The 12,900-nt window shown below is 39.1% G+C and overlaps 1 protein-coding gene and 1 pseudogene across 8 annotated transcripts in view; one reads left to right on the top strand and one right to left on the bottom strand.

Moving 5' to 3' along the window:
• SGMS1 (sphingomyelin synthase 1) overlaps positions 1–12,900 on the bottom strand; it is a 261,890-nt gene that overhangs the window by 102,202 nt on the left and 146,788 nt on the right. For 7 of the 8 annotated variants that reach the window (XM_070432761.1, XM_070432760.1, XM_070432766.1 and 4 more), the window contains 2 exons: positions 10,223–10,262; positions 2,608–2,748 (listed from right to left, as the gene is read on the bottom strand). The gene's annotated coding sequence lies outside the window, so the exon portion shown is untranslated. The remainder of the gene's footprint in view (positions 1–2,607; positions 2,749–10,222; positions 10,263–12,900) is intronic. The other variant, XM_070432767.1, reaches the window with a different exon arrangement.
• The window catches only part of LOC139022181 (cold shock domain-containing protein E1 pseudogene), a 120,029-nt pseudogene that overhangs the window by 60,638 nt on the left and 46,491 nt on the right, over positions 1–12,900 (top strand).

Raw genomic sequence — 12,900 nt, 5'->3', positions numbered from 1 at the left:
AAAATATTTTTTATTGTTGATAGTATTACAGATATCTCCCATCCCCCCCTCTTTGCCCCCTCCTCCCAGCCCCTATCACTCCCACAGATCTTCACCATAAAGGATTTATTAAGGATCTTTTAAAATTAGTGAACTTTCTTTGTCAACATAAATTTATTCAATTTATTAAAAATATCATAGGTATTAGTTTCAGAAATGCACTCACTGAATGAAAAATACAACTGTGATGATAAAAAGAAAATACTAGGGAAAGTCTGTTCTCAAATTCTGAGCCCAAAATAATAAAGAGTGAATGCTTTGAAATAAATAATTTAAAAACCTGAAAATTATTTATAACATGGGTTACAAACTATTTTCCTTAGAAACTATTCCCACCAATGCCAAGTCAAAGTAAACAGCACAATATTTTAAAAACAAACAGCCATTTTCAAGGCTAACTGTGCAGCTATGTTATGCTAACATAGTTTACAAAATTAAAATTTCCAAACACAGCTACTCAAAAAAAATCATAATAAATAAACCCCAAGCCCTTCAAATATTAATTTAAAAATGTTTTTAATCATAATATGGTCTTATGTAAGTGTGCAGCTGACAAACTGTGCCATTAATCCAGCCAGCATGCTTACCGTATTATGTTTCTGGTCCCTTCCATGCACTAAATACACTACAAATTTTCAAAATCTTCATCTACCAATCTATATTGACATTTATTCCACTTGCTTAGCATCATCAAATATGCTAAAAAAAAACTGTCCATTAGTTTAAGTCATGCCAGATATATTGCTGTTGCCAGGAAACTGTGTTCTAATATAGCAATGCAGACTGAGGGATGGGCCAGGAAGGGCTCTGTGGGGTAAATCAGTAGCCCAGATAGGACAGCAGGTCCTCCTCTGCAAAACTAATCTAACATGGGATTCTTAGGAAACAACAGAAAAAAGTTGACAACAGTATGTGATTCACTTAAGTTACTGAGTGGCACAGGTACATGTTACATACTTCTTCTTGAGTCTGATTTCTTTTTGCATCACTGGCATACTCTACTTATTGCAACTCTTTTCACTATATCCCACTAATTCAGAATCAAATGAAATAACACTGAATTAAAGGACCAAAGTACATCAGAATCTCTCATGACATCATCATATGGGCCCATAGCAGATAGCACATAATAAAAAATATAACAAATAACCTCCTCATAATGAGGGAGTTATTCAGAAATCAAATCTTACTTAGAAGGGTAAAATTATATGACTTAGTCAAATATTAGGCAAGTAATTAATTAACCAAGTCATTGAAGAAAAGTCAAATCAATTTAGTTTTTGTGTGTGAATTTTTGTGTTTATTTTGAAATCATTTCGGACTTTAAAATGTTGCCAAAATAGTAAAGAGATGTGTATATATATATATGTACACACACATAGAAATATGTTTTAAAAAAGGGCATATTTTAATAAGGTCTCATACCAATAATATACTCTCAGTATAATTATGAAACAGTAACTGTTTCATAAAAAAAGAGCCAGTGCATCAAAAGCCAGACATCCACTGAAGGTCACAGCATATGAAATAATGGGTGACCATGACCTTGATGATATAAGTTATTGAGGAGATAAAAATTAAAGTCTAGCCCTGACCAGGTGGCACAGTTCATTGAACATCATCCGTACACTAAAAGGTTGTATCCAACAGGTTGCAGGTTTGATCCACGGTAAGGGTGCATACAGGAGGCAACCGATCTATGTTTCTCTCTCACTCTCATTCTTCCTCTCTCTCTCAAAAATCAATAGAAATTATATCCTCAGTTGAGGATTTAAAAAAAAAATTAAAGGCTATAAAGCAAGAAAATGAAGTAACCATGTAACCAGTGGTTCTCAACCTTGGCTGCACATTAGAATCACCTGGGAATCTTTTTAAAATCCTGATTTCTGGGCCTCATCCTCCAGAAATTCTGTTTCTTTGTTACTAATGTTGTGGCCCCACCCCATAACAAAGAAACAGAATTTCCAGGTGATGAGGCCCAGAAATCAGGATTTTAAAAAGATTCCCAGGTGATTCTAATGTGCAGCCAAGGTTGAGAACCACTGCATGTAATTGACATGTGGGGGAGTGGGGTGAAGGGGTCAAGGAGACAAACAGGTCAAAGCTTATGACTAATAGGAAATCAGTCAAGCCAATACAGCAAGCACTCAACCAGATATGCCTTGACATCCTCCAAGGTAAGAGTAAAGCCAATAAATAACAGCTGATTTCAGAATAACAGCTGACACGCATTCGCTGAGCTTTGATACGGACTACCCATTCCCAGAAAAGAAGGCAGTGAGGTCCTGGCCAGAAACCTGTTATCACATCATCAGCTCAGAGTCCAATGCTGCCTCTATCACCTTTATTGTCTTTCAGGCATAGGAAGGACTCGAAACGGGCTGAGTCAGAGCTGCTCAAGGAAGCGTTAAGAGTCACATCTCACTATGCAGTCAAGTTGAGAGAACAATAGCCACTAGTGTATTTGAGACCACAGGGTGGGGTAATGCCCAGAAAAAGGCTGGACTTGACTTAGTACAGCAGAGTGGGTCACACTACATTCAATCCAAGCTCTAAGTTATTACATACCTCCAACAGCTACTGTTCTGCATTTATCGATAGTTTCCTTTAAAATTATTCTCATGTACGCTTCCTGAGGCAGGGTCTTGTCTATTTCATAAGCCTCCCAACCAGACACTTTTGTGCTTTCCAAAGAACTCAATGGTGTACCTAGAAGAAAAGAGCAATTTAAGCTTAACCACTTCAAAAATGGAATCATAAAATTCTAAAGCTGAAAGAGACCTTATAAATCCAGTAGATTTCACAATACATTAAAGTATTAGATTGGAAACAAAAAATTCTCAATTGACCTTCCCCACCTCCCACCCCCATGTGTCTTCCTTCCTCCCTCCCTCCCGATGTTTTGTTGTTCTAAAATATACATAACATAAATCTTACCCCACCTTTTCTTAATTAAAAACTAAAATCCACCGAATCCGGTTTGGCTCAGTGGATAGAGCGTCGGCCTGCGGACTGAAAGGTCCCAGGTTCGATTCCGATCAAGGGCATGTACCTGGGTTGCGGGCACATCCCCAGTAGGAGGTGTGCAGGAGGCAGCTGATCGATGTTTCTCTCTCATCGATGTTTCTAACTCTCTATCTCTCTCCCTTCCTCTCTGTAAAAAATCAATAAAATATATTTTTAAAAAATAATTTAAAAAAAAAACCTAAAATCCATAACCCTCTATCACAGAGGTGCTTGTTTTATATATTTACCTACTAACTGTTAACAAGTAACTGATTTTCACAAATTAAGTACAGCATCTTCAATATGAAAACCAAGGGTAACTACTAAGATACCTTCTTTACAAGTTGACAAAAAAGATGGTCATTTCTCTAAGACCCAAACAGTATCCTCATTAATGATACCTTTTATAGTTACATGTTGCATAACCAGGAAGCTAGAGATAATATTTTGCATGTGGCAAAGAATAAAGAGGTAATTGTTCATTTAGTCCCTCATTTACAGTTACTTGTACTTACATGTGAAAGAATGTGGAATCAAATAGTAGCTAGCAAGGTAGCATTTTATTTTTTATCATGTTTAATTTAGACAGTAACATTCTATTTTTTACTCTAGAATAATCTATTAGAGGTGAGTTCTCAATCCTGTTCAGGATCATATAAGCCATTCATCACTGAGTACCTAATAAAAGCTAAGCCTATTCTACTACCACTCCAATTCAGGAGGATCTTGAACTCTTTGAAGCCTATCCCTAGACCCCAGGATAAAAATCGTAGGGACTTCCATTGTGCCAAACTGAATAGCTGATATCTTGAGCCAACTAACAGTCCTAAGAGAAAATGATTCTTGGAACAACAACAAAACAAAACAAACAAACAAAAAATCATTCTTGATAGTCCCTAAGGACCTAGCAACCCCTCATTTAATAATTCTCTATCCTATCGGTCAGAAATAGTATTACACTGTAAATTAGGGGTGGGAAACGTCTGGCCAGCTGGCTGAATAAGGCCCACAAAATCATTTGGTCTGGCCCTCCAAGGCATTAGGGGTGAGTTAATTAAACGTTTAACAAACTATAACAGGCTAATTTTTAAGTTGCTAATTTTGTATGGCCCGTGAATGATATTATAAATACCCAAATGGCCCTTGACAGAAAAAGGTCCCCACCCCTGCTATAAATAATCAATACAATCACAAAGAAAGCCACTGTCACAAGTAACTAAAAAGAACATAGGACTCTCTTGACATTTTATTAGTTTACAAGTATTCAATTACAGCTTAAGAGTAAAATGGATTTAGTTAACACTATGGTGTCGGGTGAATTTCCCGCCAAAATATAAGATGGCACGGGCAATTATTTAGGTTTCCCGCGCAAAATCAGAGTTAGTTTAAAATGCCTATATCTTTTGAAGTATGGGTTCGATTGAAATGAAATTTTCGGTTTCTTGTGTAAAAAATGAAAATTTATTCAATCACAGACATTTTTTTATCTATTCAGTACATAAATAATTCGATATATATAAACTAAATACGAAAAACCCAAAAAATACTTATTACCTAAAAATATACACATATTTTTAAAGTTTAAAATAAAATTTTCATAATAAATCAAAACAAATAGAAATTAATAGTTTTTTAGCGTATGATATTTTTCAAAACACGCCCCTTTATGTAGAGGTATATTGCAAAATTTGCACATGTAGCGTGTCTCACTGCGCAATTTATGAACGGAACATACGCGACACCTTCTCAAAATGTTTTTCTTTTTTCCACTTCCGACAATTGCCTGTAACGTATGCTTTCTCATGTCCATCGATAGCCTGCATGGTGGATCAGATGTAGGTGGTTTAGCCCGCATTCCAGAAGTAGACGGTACTGGTTGAAGGTCTGGAACAATGTCCATGTCCTCTGGAATATCATCCGTCAACCAGTGGATAGCTGTTTGTTTCAAAAACATTTTAAAACCCATTTTTCTTTGCCTCACTGATTTGTAAACTGCATAAGAATTAAATAATGCGCAATTTATCATATACATTTGACCGTCCTCCGCAATATCGAATAATATGAAAGGTATTGGTCGGCCCGGTCAACACCTTTCATATGTTTATTGTAGTCAATGAGTGCATTCGGTTTGACAATTTTCTTTTTTGATGTTCTGTCAATATTCTGACTTTCTTCCATCTCCGCAGAATGAATCGAAGAAATCAGGTATACAGGCTTTTTTGATTGCCACACTTGTAACAATATATCATTTTTCCTTATAAATTTTGTTTCACCTTTTTTCAAAGAAATTGTTTGAAAATCTTTAGGTATACCTCGATTTTTCCGGATTGTTCCACATATTCTGAATTTGTTTTTCATAAGTGCTTCACAATTTGCGACGCTATTATAATAATTGTCCATATATATATATGGTACCACGAATCAGTGTATGGAGACACTACTGTTTGTATCGTTTCCAATAATCGCTTTCCTTCGCCGCAATAAATTTCCATGTTACAGATATATCCTGTATCACTTTCGCACAACAAACGAACCAATATTCCATATTTAACGATCTTGCCAGCATTATATACCCTAAAGAATAATCTTCCCCTCCAAGGTACGATCCCTTCATCTAGTGATAATTGCTGATGAGGTTTGTAAATATTTATAAATTTAGGCACAAAATAATCTAGTACTGGTCTCACTTTGCAAAGTCTATCTGATTCATTTACGATATCCGCATTATTATTGAAGTGCCAAGCTTTCCATATCTGTCGGAACCTGTCTCTTGTCATCGTTTTACCAAAATATGGCGTCTCCGTCCATGGCTCCGTGGTCCAATAGTCATCTCTTCTATCTTTGCGCACCTGTCCCATGAGAACAATTAACCCTAAAAACTTCTTCATCTCTTGAGGGGTTATATCTTTCCACTTTAGGCTTTTTTTTGAAAGTTTGAAATTATTCCTATTTTGATTATAATACCTGTTTGACTCCTCTACAAAAAATTCAAAAAAATCATCTCCGATAAATAATTTCACGGCATCTTCTATATTATTTATAACAGCATCTGTGTTTAATCCTTGATGCCCTAAAAAATCTTCTAAGACCGGTGGATTATCAACATGCGACCATTCTTCTCTCCCGCCTTCTATATCTGACTCTGAGTCAGAGCTGGAGCTCGAAATTCTTCGTCACCTCAATGTCCTGGGACGCACCATTACTTCATCATCACTAGAATCTTCATCACTTGTACTCGCATTTTCAAGATCGCTATCACAAGAATAATTGGACAACTTGTCTGCACAAAACTCATCATCACTATAGTCTGAATGCTGCGACATTCTAGGTTAAAGCAAATAAAAATAATACTAACTGAAAATAGCGGTACTCCGATAGATATCTGATATAAAAAAATAATTATTATGCGAACACTTTGCAGAACGATTTTATTTTATTTGGTTAAAAAATTCTATATGAATGTCTTTATCACAATATATTTAAATATTTAAACACGTAATAATATTCACAAAACTCAAAACTAAAGACGTCCGGACACAAGAAGTATTTCTCAATAACTATTCTCTTTGCATGGTGAGATATCCAGGGATATCGGTTATAAAATGAGAAAACAATACATTGGTACCCTAACGGTATTGTACTCGACCAGCGCCATAAAGTGTTCTCTACTTACAAGGGATTTTTATGATACCTATTACCCCAATGGGTATGAAACGGTTCGCATACGCAGGTAGGTATCTTTGTGAACGGCAAACAAACAAATATTTGGTAATACGCAGTTACAATCGGCCGAGTTTACACGTTTCCCGCACTCCACCGCAAATCTATATGAACCGAGTTAAGACGGCTCCCGCGGAGTATGCGCAATTCACGCGAGCCGACTTAACTCGTTTCCCGCAATTCAAGTGATAAAAGGACATCATCTGATAATACTGACACATAGTGTATACACCTAAAGATAAAGCAAGGGCCTCCCTCCAAAACAGTATCTCAGGAAACAGAGTGTCACTAAGTCTCATATTAAAAACAAAAATCTCAGTTTATTTTGAATAATGAAATGATGTTTGGGAAAGTAACATATGTCACTTGATAGAAACTGGTTAACTAAAGGAAGCAAAGGGATAGACTGAACAATTATTTTTGGAGGTAGGACCTAACAATAGAAAATATGATAACATTTTTAAAAGCCTTTTAAATATAATTTAAATGGATTTGAGGATTGTAGGTAGCCAATGGAATAGGGCTTTTTATAAATCCAGAAGGACAAAAAAAGCAGAAAAGTATTTTAGAGCAGACAGCAGACAATAATGGCATTTTGGAAGCTGAAAGCAGAGATGACTACTGAGCTGAGGTGAGCAAAGCAGGCTGGAAGCTCACTGCCTGAGAAGCAAACAAAAGCCAGCTGAGGAAAAGCTCCAGAAACGGAGCTCCTGGTGCCTGGAAGGAGCGGGTCCGGAGTTGAGAAGAGAGGGGGACTGGTTGAAAGTTTGTATAAAAGACAGACCCTGACCTTACACCATACACAGAAATTAATTCAAAATGGATTAAAGACCTGAAACTATAAAACTCCTAGAATAAAACAAAGGGGCCAAGCTGACATGAGAATTGGCAATGATTTCTTGGATATAACACCAAAAGTGCAGGGAACAAAAGCAAACAGAGACAAATGGGACTACATCAAACTGAAAAACTTCAGCACAGCCAAGGAAATAATCAGAGTGACAAGGCAACCTAAAAATTGGAAGAAAATATTTTCAAACTATATATCCTATCTAATAATAGACAAACATGGTAATTGATGTACCTTCACTACGCCTCCCATTGGCTAATCAGTGTGATATGCAAATTAACCACCAACAAAGATGGCGGCTAATTTGCATACTGCAGGCAGGGCGGGACAGCGCAGCCGCCAGCGCAAGCCACCATCCTGGGCAGGAGGCGGGCCCCTGAAGCCCCAGAAGCCAGTGATCAGGGGGGAGATGGGGGTCCCCTGCCCAGGCCTGACACCTCTGGTGGAGGCGTCAAGCCTGGGCAAGGGGCTGATCCGGGGATGGGATGATGGAGGTCGACACCTCTGGCCAAGGCGTCAGGCCTGCGCGGGGGGCGGAGCCGGTAATCGGAGGGGTCTGGGGGTCCCCTGCCCAGGCCTGATGCCTGGGCCAGAGGCATCAGGCCTGGTGGGGGGCAGAGCCGGTGATCAGGGGGATATGGGGGTCCCCTGCCCAGGTCTGAAGCCTGGGTCAGAGGCGTCAGGCCTGGGCAGGGGGCGGAGCCGGCAATCGGAGGGGTCTGGGGGGACCCCTGCCCAGGCCTGATGCCTCTGGCCGAGGCGTCAGGCCTGGGCGGGGGGCGGAGCCGGTGATGGGGGGGGGAATGGGGGTCCCCTGCCCAGGCCTGGGCAAGGGGCCGATCTGGCGATTGGAGGGTGATCAGGGTCAACGCCTCTGGCTGAGGCATCAGGCCTGGGCTGGGGGGGCCAAGCCAGCGATTGCTGTGAACTACAGAGGAAACACCTTTTCTGACTGCTCATTGGCTAAGCTCCCTGTATGCCACTGGTAATATTCTTAGTAACCTGGGTAATAAGAATCCAAAAAGGTGATCTAGGGTTTTTCACCACACTCCTGGCAAAAAAAATGAAGGTCTCCTGCTGGAGGGCTAAGAAATGTCATATCCTGCCCTAGCAGGTTTGGCTCAGTGGATAATGCCTCGGCCTGCCGATAGCAGGGTCTGAGTTCAATTCTGACTAAGGGCATGTACCTAGGTTGCAGGCTCCTCCCTGGCCAGGGCCCAGGTTAGGGCTTATGTTTCTCTCTGTCTTTCCCTTTCTCTTCCACATTCTCTAAAAATCAATGGAAACATATCCTCAGGTGAGGATAAAAAATAATAATAATAAAGAAATTATTATTATATGAAAGATACATCTTGAAAATGCCTAAAGAGAGTTGTCATTTTTTCATGGTAAAGGGACTGGAGTCTGTGTTGATGAAAAAACTTTGGTGGCTGCGGTGACTGGCAATGGCTGCAGCAGCGGGGTGATGGGGCTGGTGCCTTCCCCTGATAAGCCCAGTCACCTCCCACAAAGGGAGGCCAGACTGCGGCTTAGGCCCTATCCCCAAGGGGAGCAGGGAGAGGGCCTAAGCCATCACTAGGACATCCCCTGAGGGCTCCCAGTATGTGAGGGGGGGCAGGCTGGGCTGAGGGATGAAAAGAAATTATTTTTAAAATATTACAAGAAAATTTCCCAAATTGAAGAACATGAGTTTCTGAATTGAAAGGATTGCTGCAAGCATCAAAAAACCATACATGGGGATAAAGAAAAGAGTCAAAAATTTTCCAGAAAAATGAAACAGCTAATACACAACGAATTGTGAAGCAGAATGGCCCGAGTCGGTTCAACATAAGTATCACAAAGTTCGGTCATGAACAAAATATCGTCATAATAAAGTAAACATTAAATATGTATTTAACCACAGACTGTATCATGACTGCACCCAGAGAATGGGAGACAGTAAGAGTAGGTGTGTACTGAGAGGAAAGGGTTGTATATGAGAGGTAAGTCCTCAGCAGAGAATCAATAATATATCAGTCTAAAATTTAAACAGAAATCAATAAATGGCACTTAAAGCCTACACTGTATTGTTTAGAAATAGGTAAGCGAACACCAGAAAATATAACTAAGAGTTGAAAAGTGCTATCTTTGGGCAAAGGAGTAATGGGAGTATAAAACGAACAGGGAATGGCTATAATAGTATTATTTTAATTTTAAACAGTGTGCATGCAATTACCTCAAAATAAAATAAGTGAATAAATGGAAGGAAAGAAGGAAGGAAAGAAGGAAGATTTAACAAAGCAAATCTACAAATTGTCACACAGTGGAAATCTTCAATGTTCATCTGCATAGAAATAATAAAAACATCAAATATGTATATAAAGAGTTAGAAAAAATTATTCTGAGGTAGAAAAATGCATTAGTTTTAATATTGTTCTATATAAATGTGTGATTAAATACACGTACAAAATTAATTAATTAAATCATATAAATATGTTTATTACATCTATATCCCCAAACCATTCCTTGTAAGTTGGCCACAAAAACTGTTCAGTTCTTTGCAGTAGGAAACACGGGAAATATTAACCAAGCATCAAGAGTACATAAAGAAATTTAAAATCCATTTACCTGATTCGTGTTACTTTTCTTCATTAGCCTTCTTTCCAATCTAGGAGAAAATAATAAGTAAATTAAAGTTCTTTCTTCAAGTAATAAGAAAAAAACCCTAAAATCCAAGGCAGCTATTTTTCACTTCTTGTTCTCTATCCATTGCAAAAAGTAATGTTTCCCACTTCCCAGATAATTTCTGACTGCCATGGTATTCAGACTAAGGTTTACTAGGCAAACCAAAGCAGAAGCAAGCATGTGCCTACAATGCCAATAAAAAACTGCACACCAAGTACATCTAATAGTATAACATGAGTTTTAAAAGCATGTACTTATGAATTATCTCTCATCTGTTCAGGTAAATAACTGCTAATTAACAATATAGAGAAAGATAAAGAAGCAAGAAAGCACATTTTTCAAACTATAAGAATTAAAACTGTAGGGTGAAAGGGATAGCAACATGTGTACATTTTCGTTTTTACCAGAACACAAGAACAAGTGGAACAACTAGAGTCCATATTCCATACATATATGTATGACCCAAGAGCTTATAGACTTTAACCCACATCACCTTAAAGGCTTAGAAATGCTTCCTCATTTACTTTCATGAAAGACATCCTCAACTAAAAATGAAATATGACCCTTTGAAAACATGTATGTGAATACTGAGTCATGTGCCACTTAACAACAGGGACATGTTCTGAGAGATGCATCATTTGCAAATGTCACAGGGTGCACTTAGAAAACCTAGGCCATATGGACTGTACTGTAATTGTGTGCACTGTACTTTTATAGGGCTGGCAACACAGTAGGTGTGTTTACACCAGCACCACCACAAACAGGAGTGATTGTGGTGTAATCCCTGGCAGCTGGCTTGTCTTTTGGGAATGCAAGTGTCAGATTTAAGCTTTGATGGCCTGGCCCAAGCCTCCACTTCAGAGAGGCATCCCTTCAAGGGAGGCTATCTCAGATCAACACATTGCAGCCACGGGCCACAGGCCTAGATAACGAACCAGGCTACCTCCTTTGTTTTAGAGATCTTGGATGATTTAGATAGCTGACCATTTGAAATACTTGTTTCTTTCTCTTCCTGAGCTTTAACTCCTCCTGTTATGTTTTAGATTGACCAGTAAAGAGGGAGCTATGAAACCCCAGACCCCATCCTCCCACCTCAATAAAAGCAGAACCTCAAGCCCAAGTACTCTCTCTAACCTCAACCTGGCTGTGTACCTCCTGGGGGGCTTTGTGACTCCAGGGCTCAAGTAAGAAACACTTTTTTCTCAACGTTTCCTAATGGTTATTGCCAAAGGGTGTCTTGCAATGTAATAACCACAAGGGTCAGTTCAGTTGTAACCCTGGTTTAGGAAGGGGGGTGTCAGTGGGAAGCTCACTGGGCCCAAGGGAGTGCCCTCAGGCATTTGTAGAGATTGCTAATACACTGAGATGGCACAAAACAGTAATTTTCCTAAAACATTAGAATGGTTACCACCTCACTGGGCAAAAGGAATCCCCCTCCATTATAATCTTATGAGACCACCATCCTTTACACAGTCCACCTGAAACGTGTTATGCAGCATGTGACTGTATTTGTAAAATATATATGTGAATTATGATATCTGCAGAAACAGTAGTTCCCTTAAAAATTATGAAACATTTGTATTAATGGATGTATTACAGACAGACAGAAAAACACAGAAACATTGGCTGGCTTCCTTAATTTCCTAAAGTGAACACATATGTGTGACCACCACTGTTCCCCAAAGGAAACCACTGCCCTGACTTCGAATACCACACACTAGTTTTGCCTGTAGGAAAAGGCATTATTTTTCAGGGATCTCTCTGACAGTCTAAGAGTCCCAATATCTGGACCCAAGTAAAATGCTTTAGGGAGAGAGAAGCAGGTAGTCACTGAGTGGAAGGGGATGTTATTTCAGAAAGATGTGGATGTGTCTTAGGAAGGTGCTTTGTCTGGTTAGATGGTTGAGGTCAACCTGCAAGTTTTCCAGAGACTGTAGGATAGAGAAGCTGGTTTGTGCTATAAATAGAAGGGAAAGGTGTGTCCAGGATGAATGTACTGCTGAGGGTGAGATGGGAGAAGGGGAGCAGAGAGAAGAGGGGAGGAGGTCAGAGTGAGTTTGGACCTCCTTCCTGTAGGTACAAAAACACATATAAAATAAAGATAATAACCAAGCCAATATGTGCTGGAAGCTAAACTAAGTTACTGGTGCATCATCATCTCATTTGATCTCCCAATTGCTATAAAGTCCACAGACAGATACGGAGATTAAGTTTCAAAACTTAAGTATGGAACCCAAAGTTCAAAAGTGCGTAGAGGAGGCAACCCTGCTCCTCTTTTCAGCTTCTATGTAGGATGAGAGACACCAAAAACAAAAAGGAAAATGTTCACAGGAAAGAGGCCATTGTACTTAGATACAGAATATACTGACTGTATTGTTCCCACCAATGAATGATTTAAAGGAAAAGAACCAAGTAATGCAGGGTCCACAAAGTGTTCTGAATTAGCAAAAAACTGAAGGTTTTGTCACTTGTATCTTATCTTTCTGTAGCTCAAAGGAAATGGTTAAAAGAAATCCTTACCCTTCACAAGGCCTGATTTTCTGACACGTTAACTTGTTTTATTGCTCTGTATGCTTTCACACTGCAGTGGGGGAAATCAAAAGAACATGATGTCCCTCAGA

This window comes from Myotis yumanensis, unplaced genomic scaffold (genome assembly GCF_028538775.1).
Source record: "Myotis yumanensis isolate MYYU_CA2020_CCGP unplaced genomic scaffold, mMyoYum1.0.hap1 SCAF_13, whole genome shotgun sequence".
Classification (NCBI taxonomy): domain Eukaryota; kingdom Metazoa; phylum Chordata; class Mammalia; order Chiroptera; family Vespertilionidae; genus Myotis; species Myotis yumanensis.
Note: the sequence above shows the minus strand (reverse complement) of the source record. Positions and strands in the feature narration are given on the sequence as shown.